Source organism: Erinaceus europaeus, chromosome 6 (genome assembly GCF_950295315.1).
Source record: "Erinaceus europaeus chromosome 6, mEriEur2.1, whole genome shotgun sequence".
Classification (NCBI taxonomy): Eukaryota; Metazoa; Chordata; class Mammalia; order Eulipotyphla; family Erinaceidae; genus Erinaceus; species Erinaceus europaeus.
The window spans coordinates 76,856,160-76,869,507 of record NC_080167.1 but is presented as its reverse complement, the minus strand read 5'-3'; positions in this window follow the sequence as shown (position 1 = coordinate 76,869,507).

Genomic DNA, 13,348 nt, shown 5'->3' with positions numbered 1-13,348 from the left:
AAGAATCCAGAAAGAGCTGTGTCTCAACAAAAATGGGAACTGTGTTTGACCAAACAATAATGGATGAACCTGATCCCTTACAACTACACTTTGGCTCCAGCTAAGGCAATTGCTCCTGTGGCCTCACATCCCTGATCATGGTGTCGTGGTGTCCACACATCACACTCAGAGAGATTCCCAGAAGTAGGCATGCATCAGTGTCCCATACAAAGTCGCTCTGCTTGCAGGAAGCACAAACTCCCCTGGCCCTTGCTATGGACAGACAAAAGAAAGATGGATGCCTCCATTGGCTGAATTCAGAGCTTCCAGTGGAGATCACAGCCCCGCACCTCACCTGAGGGCCTGGCTGTTGCTAATAAAGGCAATTGGAAACAGCTGTTGCCACTTGATCCCTGAGGACATACTCAGGTATCCCTCCAGGAGCTAGGAGGCTGGCAGACGTCCTGACCCCAGGATAGCTGTGCTCCTAGTTGGGAGGGCCTTCTGGCCAGAGGTGGGAATATTCCCAAGATAAAAGAAAGAACTTCAGGTTTTAAAAGGATATGCCACCCCATGAGGCTCTTGGAAAAGACATTTCACACCCATCAAAACACCCTCTGTCAGAACCCTGGAAGCTTCCGTTTTGCGTGGAAAATCTGGACACTGGTGTGGCCATCAGTACCACAGCTCCTTTACATAGAGGGAAAGCACAATGTGTGTGCCAGGTGGATAGAGTTTCACTTCTCTTTATCTAGGCTCTCATGGAATAAGGACAAGTGTGGTTCTGGCAATTGAGGAGGGCTGCATGTAGGCTGAGTGTCAGCCTCAGGGCCCTGGAGAATGGGAGTCAAGTACAGAGGGCCTGGACAGCTGCAGCTGGAGATGGACATATGCCTGTTACCTGCAGCAGGATCGCTGTCTCCTCAGTTCCCCAATGTACTACGCCATATGCATAGACTAAATAATCCAAAGGGCAAAGAAAGGAAAATTTCAAAACCAGGAAGTCCGAGATCACGATGCATGACTACCAATAAGGGCCCAGTGAAGTAGGCATGTAAAGACAGTCAGAGAGACAGAATGACAGTGATAAAAAAGGACTGAAATTCTGGCCCTGTGTTGATCAGTGCCAGAGCACTGAAGACAAACCCTCCATGCCCATGCATACTTCTTACAAGTGGCATTGTTATTTTATGTTTGTGAGGAAGGGTTACACTTCAAACATGTAGGTCTAAGCCCACTCTGAGAAGCAACACTTGACCTGCAGCCCACTCTCCAAAACTGACCTCCAGTCACCAATTTGGAAGTAGTCTAAGTGATGCTCCAGCCAAGATGCAGGCTGCCATTTTGCATCTCCCTGTTCCAGCCTCAGACTGTCCTGTGTGCAGGGAACTGCACTATGTCTATTTCTTCATTGATTTAGAGTTTTGGGATAGGACTTGGTGTACAACAAGAGGAAGAGGGAAGTAGATGATTTGGCAGTGGTAGTTTGAGTTGAGAGAGATGTGTAGAGTGATAAGAGGTATACAAATGGCTCTGTGAGATGTCTCTCATGACTGTGGCTCAGAAAGGACAGGTGTATCCGAATTACTAACCTAATCCAGAGCTGTTCAGGTCTGTAGCTAAAAAATATTTTCAGACCTCTACATATTACATATATATATATATATATATATATATATATATATATATATATATATATATATATATATGGAGAGAGAGAGAGAGAGAGAGAGAGAGAGAGAGAGAGAGGGAGAATGATGTAGTCATTTTCTATAATGGATTTGATATGACATTCAAACAATTGATTGCTAAAACCTGGAGAGAAACTGTGCATCAGGAAAAGAATTGTCCAAAGGAGTAAAATCTCCAAATCATTAGCTATATGCAGCTCCAACGGGACTGAGCGAAAAAGGCTCGAGAAAGAACTCATCCAGGAGACTCTCCACATGGACAGGCACCACAAGTCTCCTAGTCAGTCAACACACACAGGGTAGCTGCTAGTTCCCAGTAAAAACCTCAGGGCAAAAACCTCTCCCTCTTCAGTGTCTTTAGATCTGAAAAAAAGAAAAGCGACCAAGGGCCAAGGAGAGCTACAATGGTGTCAATATTGAGCTGTTAATCAGAATGTGCCTTGTGTTTTGCACAAAATCACCTGTGCCACAGTGATTCTGTTGTTCTTTCACTCTCTCCCTCCCTCACACACTCACACACACAAACACACACAAACACACACTGTCACAGTCACACACACACATCCATTGAGGCACAGGCATGATATATATAATGACTGATATATATGTATATATATGTACATATATGTATGTGTTTCTTTATTATAAACTATGAGGTATACTGGCATGACTATGAGGAGACAGAGTATGGCCTGTGTCAGAGAGACTTACAAACCTGAGGCTCCAGAAAACTAGGTGAAATCGCCAACAAAACAAGCCAGAGCTCAGCAGTGCCCTGGTGACTCTCTTTGTATATCTGGGCCTGGCAGTAAAATAATATATTAGCAAAATATTAATGTGTGCAGACTGAGTGAGGGAGAGGCTGTGATAGTCAGAGACATAGAAAGCAGGAAGAGAAATAGAAGAGTTGGAAAGAGACTAGAAGTCAAAAACCTCCCACACTGTATTCATACATGACATTTTTAATCCTGGGTTGTAGAGATTGTAAGGCAGCAGTCACTTGTCCACAGACCCCAGACAACCCCAGCCTTAACCATATGTGTATAGTATTTATGACAGGAAATGTATTGTCAGTGTAAACTTCCCTTCAAGTATAAGAGAAAAATTTACCAAGCAGAAGAAATGACCTCTCGTGGAATATAGGATTAAATAAATCAATAAATATGCAAATAATGGGGATGATCTAGGAGGATTTGAAAAAAATAAAAAATAAAGCAAAGAAAGAACTGATTACAGCAGAAACATAGAAACCATCTGCTGAGAAGCAGAGGGCTGCTTGAAAAATTCCAAGACACTTCAGAGTCCTGGGAAATTAAGATTTCAGGAGAATGAAAAGAAACTCATATGTACTGAAGCTTACACTAGAGAAAGGAGGCAAGTTCTGTACTATGATAATTTCAATAAGGTTGCTGATAGAAATGCTATTAGAAATACTACTGGAAGGTTCTATTATTTATAATTGTATTGAATCCTGCTCCAGCTATGTGGCCAATTATTCATGAAAAAGATGCTGTTATAAATGTGTTAATTCTGATTAAGATCAATTACATAGGTTGGCAATTCCAAAAATGACAGATATATATATATACATATATATACATATATGTACATTTACATATGTATATGGATGTATATCTTTATTATAAAGTCTGAGAGATATTGCCATGGATATGAGGAGACAGAATATGGCTTGAGTCAAATAGACTTACAAAGCTGAGGCTCAAGTAGCCTAGGTGAAAACACAACAAAAAAGCAAGAGCTCAGCAGTGCTCTGGCTACTCTCTTTGTATATCTGGGCCTGTCAATAAAATAAGGATATAAGTAAAATATTACTGAGTGCAGACAGAGTGAGTGAGAGCCTGTGAGAGTCAGAGACAGAGAAGTCGAGAAGTGAAATAGAAGAGTTGAAAAGAGACCAGAATTCAAAAACCTCCTACACTGTGTTCATTAATGACAGGTTCAAACCTGGCTTGTAGAGATTGTAAGGTAGCAGCTCTCATGCCCACAGATCCCAGACAGCCCCAGCCTTCACCATATGCTGTACTACCAGACCTGACACTAATGTGTGTGTGTGTCTGTGTGTGTGTGTGTGTGTGTGTGTGTCTGTCTGTGTGTGTCTGTGTGTGCTCAGAGCTCACTTGTAGTAGTCTCAGAGCATGGGTGTCAAGGTAGCCTGCCTCACCTGCAACTTATGTACAGAGAACCTAGCTGGTCAGGGAAAGCCAGCTAGCCCAGTTTCTGGCTAAGCAAGAATGCCAGAGAACTATGTGGACGCCCAGGACCTCATTTTGAGCCCCTGGTCACCACTTACCCAGCTAGGGAAAAGCAGGGCTAGTGGGAAATCAGAGCTGCTGCGGTCTCTCTGTCTCTCTCCCTGCTTGGGCCCTGCTCTCTCAATTTATGACTGTTTCATTCTCCTCAATAAGAAAGTTACAAATGATGTACAGAAATACAGGGAAATTGGGAAAAATCAACCCTGTAGCCACTATTACATGTAACTGTTGACTGTAAACCATTCATCCCCCAAGAAAGAACAGAATAAATATTTGTGAGGTTAAAAAGTTTGTAGGTTAAATAGGGAAGATTTATTAGAGCCATGCAATACTAATCCACTGTGCATTGGATGTCACTGTCAAAAACAGTGCAGTAGTAGTTGTAGTAGTGTGTAGTATCTGCAAAAGGAAAAGTATTGTGTGTCCAAAGTTCCCTTCAATTATAAGAGAAAATCTATCAGGCAGAACAAATGACCCTTCATGTGATATCTGAATAAATATATAAATAAATATGAAAATATAAGGGGATGATCTAGGAGGATTTGAAAAAAATAAAAAATAAAAACAAAAACCACAGGAAGACGTGATTACAGCAGAAATATAGAAAATGTCTGCTGAGAAACAGAGGGCTGCTTCAAAAATTCCCCGACAATTCAGAGTCCAGGCAAATTAAGAATTCAGGTGAATGAAAAGAAACACATACATATTGAAACTTACACTAGAAGTTGGAGGCAAGGTCTGTGCTGTGATAATAACAATAAGGATACTGATAGAAAGGCTATTGGAAATGCTCCGGGAAGGTTTATAATTTATAATTGTACTGAAACCTGCTCCAACTATGTGACCAATTATTTATGAATAAAAAGGCTGTTATAAATGTGGTAATTCTGCATTAAGATCAAATAAAAAGGTCAACAATTCTAAAAATGACTGATATATATATATATATATATATATATATATATGTACATATATGTATGTGTTTCTTTATTATAAACTATGAGGTATACTGGCATGGCTATGAGGAGACAGAGTATGGCTTGTGCCAGAGAGACTTACAAAGCTGAGGCTCCAGTAACCTAGGTGAAATTGCCAACAAAACAAGCCAGAGCTCAGCAGTGCCCTGGTGACTCTCTTTGTATATCTGGGCCTGTCAGTAAAATAATATATAAGTAAAATATTAACGAGTGCAGACAGAGTGAGTGAGAGCCTGTGAGAGTCAGAGACAGAGAAGGCAAGAAGAGAAACAGAAGAGTTGGAAATAGACCAGAAGTCAAAAAATTCACACACTGTGTTCATACATGACAGGTTCAAACCTGGGTTGTAGAGATTGTAAGGCAGCAGTCTCATCTACAGACCCCAGACAACCCCAGCCTTCACCATATGTGTGTACCATTTATGACAGGAAATGTATTGTGAGTATAAACTTCCCTTAAATCATAAGAAATATCTATCAAGCAGAAGAAATGACCCCTCATGTTATATAGGACTAAATAAATAAATAAATAAATAAATATGCAAATAAATGGGGATGATCTAGGAGGAATTGAAAAAAATAAAAAATAATGAAAACAAAAACCACAAGAAGACCTGATTACAGCAGAAACATAGAAACCATCTGCTGAGAAACAGATCGCTGCTTCAAAAATTATGAGACACTTCAGAGTCCAGTGAAATTAAGTTTTCAGGAGAATGAAAAGAAACTCATATATTGAAGCTTACACTAGAGAGAGGAGGCAAGTTCTGTACTATTAGAAATGCTACTGGAAGGTTCTATTATTTATAATTGTATTGAATCCTGCTCCAGCTATGTGGACAATTATTAATGAAAAAGGAAGCTGTTATAAATGTGTTAATTTTGATTAAGATCAATTACATAGGTTGACAATTCTAAAAATGACAGATATATATATATATATATGTGTATATATATATATATATATATAGATGCATATCTTTATTATAAAGTCTGAGAGACTGCCTTGGATATGAGGAGACAGAATATGGCTTGTGTCAGAGAGACTTACAAAGCTGAGGCTCAAGTAGCCTTGGTTAAAACACCAACAAAAAATCCAGAGCTCAGCAGTGCTCTGGCAACTCACTTTGTATATCTGGGCCTGTCAATAAAATAAGGATATAAGTAAAATATGACTGAGTGCAGACAGAGTGAGTGAGAGCCTGTGAGAGTCAGAGACAAGAAGGTGAGAAGAGAAATAGAAGAGTTGGAAATAGACCAGAAGTCAAAGCCCCCTAGATTTTGCTGATTCATGACAGGTTCAAACCTGGGTTGTAGAGATTGTAAGACAGCAGCTCTAATGCCTACAGACCCCAGAGAACCCAAGCCTTCTCCATATGTTTGTACTAATTGCTCCAGGAAATGTATTGTGCTTCAAAAGTTCCCTTCAATTATACGAGAAAATCGATCAAGCAGAAGAAATGACCTCATATGTGATACCTGATTAATAAATAAATATGCAAATAAATGTGGATGAACTAGGAGGACTTAAAAAAATAAAAACATAAATAAAAACAAAAACCACAAGTAGACCTGATTACAGCAGAAACATAGAAACCATCTGCTGAGAAACAGAGGGCTGCTACAAAAATTCCCTAACACATCAGGGTCCAAGGAAATTAAGATTGCTGGAGAAAGAAAACAAACACATATGTATTGAAGTTTACACTAGAAAAAGAAGGGAAGTTCTGGGCTAGGATAATTATAATAAGGATGCTGATAGAAAAACGATTAGAAATGCTACTGGAAGGTTCTATTATTTATATATGTATTGAATGCTGCTCCAACAATATGGCCATTATTTCTGAAAAACTAGGCTGTTATAAATGTGGTAATTCTGAATTAAGGTCAAATACATAGTTCGACAATTCTAAAAATGACAGATATATAAATATATATGTGTATATATATATATATGTATATATATCTTTATTATAAACACTGAGTGATACTGGCATGGAAATGAGGAGACAGAATATGGCTTGTGTCAGAAAGACTTACAAACTGAGGTTCCAGTAGCCTAGGTGAAATCGCCTACACAACAAGCCAGAGATCAGCAGTGCTCTGGTAACTCTCTTTGTATATCTGGGCCTGTCAGTAAAAAAAGTATATAAGTAAAATATTAATGATTGAAGATAGAGTGTGTGAGAGTATGTGAGAGTTAGAGACAGAGAAGGCAAGAAGAGAAATAGATGAGATGGAAAGAGACCAGAATTCAAAAACCTCCTACACTGTGTTCATTGATGACAGGTTCAAACCTGGCTTGTAGAGATTGTAAGGCAGCAGCTCTCATGCCCACAGACCCCAAACAGCCCCATTTTTCACCATATGCTGTACTACCAGACCTGTCAGTAATGTGTGTGTGTCTGTCTGTCTGTCTGACTGTGTGTGTCTGTGTGTGCTCAGAGGTCACCTGTAGTAGTCTCAGAGCATGGGTGTCAAGGTAGACAACCCCAAGTGCAACTTATGTACAAAGAACCTAGCTGGTCAGGGAAAGACAGCTAGCCCAGATTCTGGCTAAGCAAGAATGCCAGAGAACTATGTGGACGCCGAGGACATCATTTTGAGCCCCTGGTCACCACTTACCCAGCTAGGGAAAAGCTGGGCTAGTGGCAAATCAGAGCTGCAGCTGTCTCTCTGTCTCTCCCTGCTTAGGGCCTGCTCTATCAATTTATGACTGTTTCCTTCTCCTCAATAAGAAAGTTACACGTGATGTACAGAAATATAGGGAAAGTGGGAAAAATTACCCCCCTTGCCCACTATTACATGTAATTGTTGACTGTAAACCATTCATCCTACAAGAAAGAACAGAATAAATATTTGGGAGGTTAGAAACATTGTAGGTTAAATAGTGAGCATTCTCTAGAGCAATGGAATACTAATCCATTATGCATTGGATGTCACTGTCAAAAACAGTGCAGTAGTAGTTGTAATAGTGTGTAGTATCTGGAAAAGGAAATGTATTGTGTGTCAGAAGTTCCCTTCAATTATGAGAGAAAATCTATCAGGCAGAAGAAATGACCCCTCATGTGATATTGGACTAAATAAATAAATATACAAATAAATGGGTATGATCTAGGAGGATTTGAAAAAAAATAAAAACAAAAACCATGGGAAATCCTGATTACAGCAGAAATGTAGAAAAACAATTATTTATGAATAAGGAGGCTGTTATAAATGTTATAAATGTCTCTAATGACTGTGCCTCAGAAGGGCCATGTGTATCCACATTACTACCCGAATCCAGAGCTGTGCAGGTCTCTAGATAAAAATATATTTTCAGATCTCTTCATGTTATATATATATATATATATATATATATATATATATATATATATATATATATACATACACGGAGAGAGAGAGAAAGAGCAAGACACCGATGTAGTCATTTTCTACAATAGATGTGATATGACATTCTGACAGTTGATTGCTAAAACCTGGAGAGAAACTGTGCATCAGGAAAAGAATTGTGCAAAGGAGTAAAATCTCCAAATTATTAGCTATATGCAGCTCCAAACGGACCTCACGAAAAAGGCTCGAGAAGGAACTCATAAAGGACACTCTCCACATGGACAGACACCACAAGTTTCCTAGTCTAGCATCACAGACAATGCAGCTGCTAGTTCCCAGTGCAAGCCTCAGGGCAAAAAATTCTTCCTCTTCATTGTCTTTATATCTGAAAATAAGAAAAGTGACTAAGGGCCAAGGAGAGCAACAATGGTGTCAATATTGAGCTGTAAATCAGAATGTGCCACGTGTTTTGCACAATATAACCTGTGCAACAGGGATTCTGTTGTTCTCTCTCTCTCTCCCTCCCTCACACACACACAAGCACAAACACACACTCTCACAGTTACACACAGGCACACTTCCACAGAGGCACAGGCACAAACGGAGTTACACACATGCACACTGGACAGATTCTGCAAGGCAGGGACCTGGGTGAACCCTGCTTCGCACTTCCAGTAAGCATGCCCAGCCTTTTAAGGCCAGCTCTGAGCTCCCATTGTCAGGCTTACTTCAGAAGGCCCAGGACAGGGCACCAGCCATGCTCTGATATGCCAGAGGACTAGGCCACGCCCCGAAGACCTGCCAGCAATATCATTGGCCAGTGTGGTAGGACACGCCCAGTAGTGTCAAGGCCCCAAGTCATTGACTGGCCTGCAACCTTGAGCACTGCCCACACGGCCCTGCAGCACGCTCATTGGGCAGCCTCTGGAAGGCCCGCCCACCAGCCACTACTGCTGGAAAGAGATGAGAATTCAAAAACCTCCTACACTGTGTTCATTGATGACAGGTTCAAATCTGGCTTGTAGAGATTGTAAGGCAGCAGCTTTCCTGCCCACAGACCCCAGACAGCCCCAGCCTTCACCATATGATGTACTACTAGACCTGACAGTAATGTGTGTGTGTGTGTGTGTGTGTGTGTCTATCTGTCTGTCTGACTGTGTGTGTCTGTGTATACTCAGAGCTCACCTGTAGTAGTCTCAGAGCATGGGTGAGACTCTCATGTCTCACTCTCCTGAGTTCTCGATTCAATCCCATGCCTCACTATCTATCATATAAACACTGCCAATGGGGGAAGCTAGGGCACCCTTCAGAATTCAGGGGCAGGACCCTGTCCATTCACGTTTGGCTGCATACTCAGCCTACAGGCTCTCAGTCCACTTCTCAGTAGACAGCAGATTACAAGGCCAGAAAGAACCCAGAAAGACCTGTGTCTCAACATAGATGGGAACTGTGTTTGACCAAACAATAGTGGATGAACCCAGCCCCTTACATCTCCCTTTGTGTCCTGCTAAGGCAATTGCACCTGTGCCCTCACAATCCCTGTTCATGGTGTCCTTGTGTCCACACATTACACTCAGAGAGATTCCCAGAAGTAGGCATCAATGAGTGTCCCATACAAAGTCGCTCTGCTTTTAGGAAGCACAGACTCCCCGGGCACTTGCTATGGAGAGACAAAAGGAAGATGGATGCCTCCATTGGCTGAATTAGGAGTTTCCAGGGGAGATCACAGACAGCCCCTCATATGAGGGCCTGGCTGCTGCTAATATAGGCAATTGGAAACACCTGTTACCACTTAGGACCTGAGGACATAACACTCAGGAAACCCTCCAGGAGCTAGTAGGCTGGCAGACCTCCTGACCCCAGGATAGCTGTGATCCTAGTTGGGAGGGCATTCTGGCCAGAGGTGAGAATATTCCCTAGATACAAGAAAGAACTTCAGGTTTCAAAAGGATTTGAAAGCCTATTAGGCACTTGGAAAAGACATTTCACAGCCATCAAAACACCCTCTTTCAGAACCCTGGAAGCTTCCCTTTTTCATGGAAAATCTGGACACTAGTGTGGACATCAGTAACACAGGTCCTTTACATTCGGCCCAATAGAGGGAAAGCACAATGTGTGTTCCAGGGGGATAGATTTTCACTTCTTTTGACCTGGGCTCTCATGGAATAAGGACAAGGATGTGGTACGGAAATTGAGGATGGCTGCATTTAGGCTGAGTGTCAGCCTCAGGGCCCTGGAGAATGGAAGTCAAGCACAGAGGGCCTGGACAGCTGTAGCTGGATATCAACATATGCCTGTTACCTGCAGCAGGATCTCTGTCTCCTCAGTTACCCAATGTACTATGCCATATGCAGGAGACTGAATAATCCAAAGGGCAAAGAAAGGGAAATTTCAACACCAGGAAGTCCGAGTTAATGGTGCATACACTGACTTTGACAAGGGCCCAGTGAAGAAGGCACGTAGAGATAGTGAGAGAGACAGAATGACAGACGCTGGCGTACTGCATCTCCCTGGTCCAGCCTCAGACTGTCCTGTGTGCAGGGAACTGCACTATGTCTATTTCTTCTTTGATTTACAGTTTTGGGATAGGACATGGTGGACAAAAAAATAGCAAGAGGGAAGTATATGATTTGGCGGCGGTACTTTGTGCTGAGAGAGATTTGTAGAGTGATAGGTATCCGAATGGCTCTGAGATGTCTCTCATGACTCTGGCACAGAAGGGCCAGTTGTACCCGCATTACTACCCTAATCCAGAGCTGTGCAGTTCTCTAGCTAAAAAATATTTTCAGATCTCTACATGTTACATGTCATATATATATATATATATATATATATATATATATATATATATATATATATATATATATATATATATAGAGAGAGAGAGAGAGAGAGAGAGAGAGACACTACTGTAGTCGTTTTCTACAATGGATTCGATATGACATTCAGACAATTGATTGCTAAAACTGGAGAGAAACTGTGCATCAGGAAAAGAATTGTCCAAAGGAGTAAAATCACAAAATCATTAGCTACATGAAGCTCCAAAGGGATAGAGCGAAAAACGCTGGAGAAGGAACTCATCAAGGAGACTCTCCACATGGACAGGCACCACAAGTTTCCTAGTCTGGCAACAGACAGTGTATCTGGTAGTTCCCAATGCAAGCCTCAGGGGAAAAACCTCTCCCTCTTCAGTGTTTTTACATCCGAAAAGAAGAAAAGTGACCAAGGGCTAAAGAGAGCTGCAATGGTGTCAATATTGAGCTGTAAATCAGAATGTACCGAGTGTTTTGCAAAAAAATCACTTTATTATAAACTCTGAATGATACTGGCATGGAAATGAGGGACAGAATATGGCTTGTGTCAGAAAGACTTACAAACTGAGGCTCCAGTAGCCTAGGTGAAATCGCCAACACAACAAGCAAGTCTGTGCTAACCTTGTTTTCATTAATGTGTGTTAACCCCTAAGTAACTAAAGGTTGTTTTTAGTTTTAAATAAGATTTAGTTAAGCTAACTGTGGTTTTAAAGATCCCGACTCATAGAGTTGGCACACCTTTACCAGAGTAAAATATAGGACAGTTTCATCCTTCTGATAGCTAATATCAACATCAATTCATTAATTAAAAGATTTTCTGAGATATCTAGACATGGTAAAATGCCTCTACAGTCTCTCTCACTCTTGTGAAAATTGTAGATATTACCAGCACCCCAATATCAACTGCCACTGTTTGTTAATTTAATTACATCCTTGAACTGACTTTCTAATAACCCAGTCAGTGTAGAGCAGTGGCCTTGCCAGGAAAAAAAGGGTTAAACGTGCTATTCCTGGCCTGGTATTTTTTTTTCAAAAGATGTGATTCAACAAAATTATTTAGTGTAAAATGGTCATCTAAAATAAATGTTAACAGTAAAAATTTATTTTAACATTTCAGCTATAAGGTTTATCTTAGCTTTTTAAGTTACCTATCCAAATCAAAGTGAAAGATCAATTAAGTTGTGTACCCACCCTTGTTCATAGCTGCCCTAATGGTGTGATAGCTTTGTGATAAACAAAGGTCCTAGCAAACATAGTTTAACATTTTAGTTAAAATTGTTTTTAAGAGTGGCTTGGGTTAGTGAAAGATAGTTATTATTTACATGCCAGAGGCTCTTGCGCTGGTTTCCCTCTTTATATCTTTCTGCTTTTAAAAATTATCTGGTTTGTTTTAAGACACTGCCAGAGGTTTATTCTTGATAAATTAAGGTAATACATTGTGTTTTTGGTCTGATAGAAGATTTGTTTTGGCAAATCCTGATTTAAAAAAAATAATATTTTGAACATTTAAACTATGAGGTTTTATTTTAGCCTTTTAAGTTGCCATATTAGAGTTCTAAAGAGTAAAATCTATTTATATCTATGCTTACTCATGATAGCCTTGTGATGAGTAAAGATTTTAATAAACTAAAGCTATAATAGTGTGTTTAAACTGTCTAATCAGTTTAAAATAATGCCAAAAAACAGGTAAACATTTCATCATGTCAACACATTAGGTATTGACTTTCTATAACATATTGGTATATTCTAATAAAGAGCCTTCTAAAATCATAGAAAAAACCTAAAGTCAATTCTAACCATTAGATCATCAATTAACTTGGTACAAGTTCTCTCCCTAAGTAAATAATTATAGGTACATCTGCACATGAAGAACTGACTGCTCATATGGCAAGATTTAAAACTAAACATTTTTTATTACTTTTGGGTGTGTGATGACTCCTAAAGTCACTCATATCCTAAAATTTTTCTCATTTTTTACAAGCCTCTTAAAAAATTTTAACGCTTGACCTGCCATAGTGAGAGCACTTTACTGGCTCCTACATTGTTTAATTAAGATCTTGCTATTCAGACTTTTAAGATTAATCTCCATTGATAAAAGCCAATGCTCTGTGACAATTTGATGTAATTCACCTGCCCATGTTTAGTAAACAAAAAAAATTTTTTCTCAGTTGATATTTTTTCTAAATTTATGTGGGCTACAGCTCAAACAAGAAAAACTAAAACCCTTAAGCTTGATTAATTTCAAAAAAGAAGGGAAATACACCCCCCAGTATTCAGTTGGCT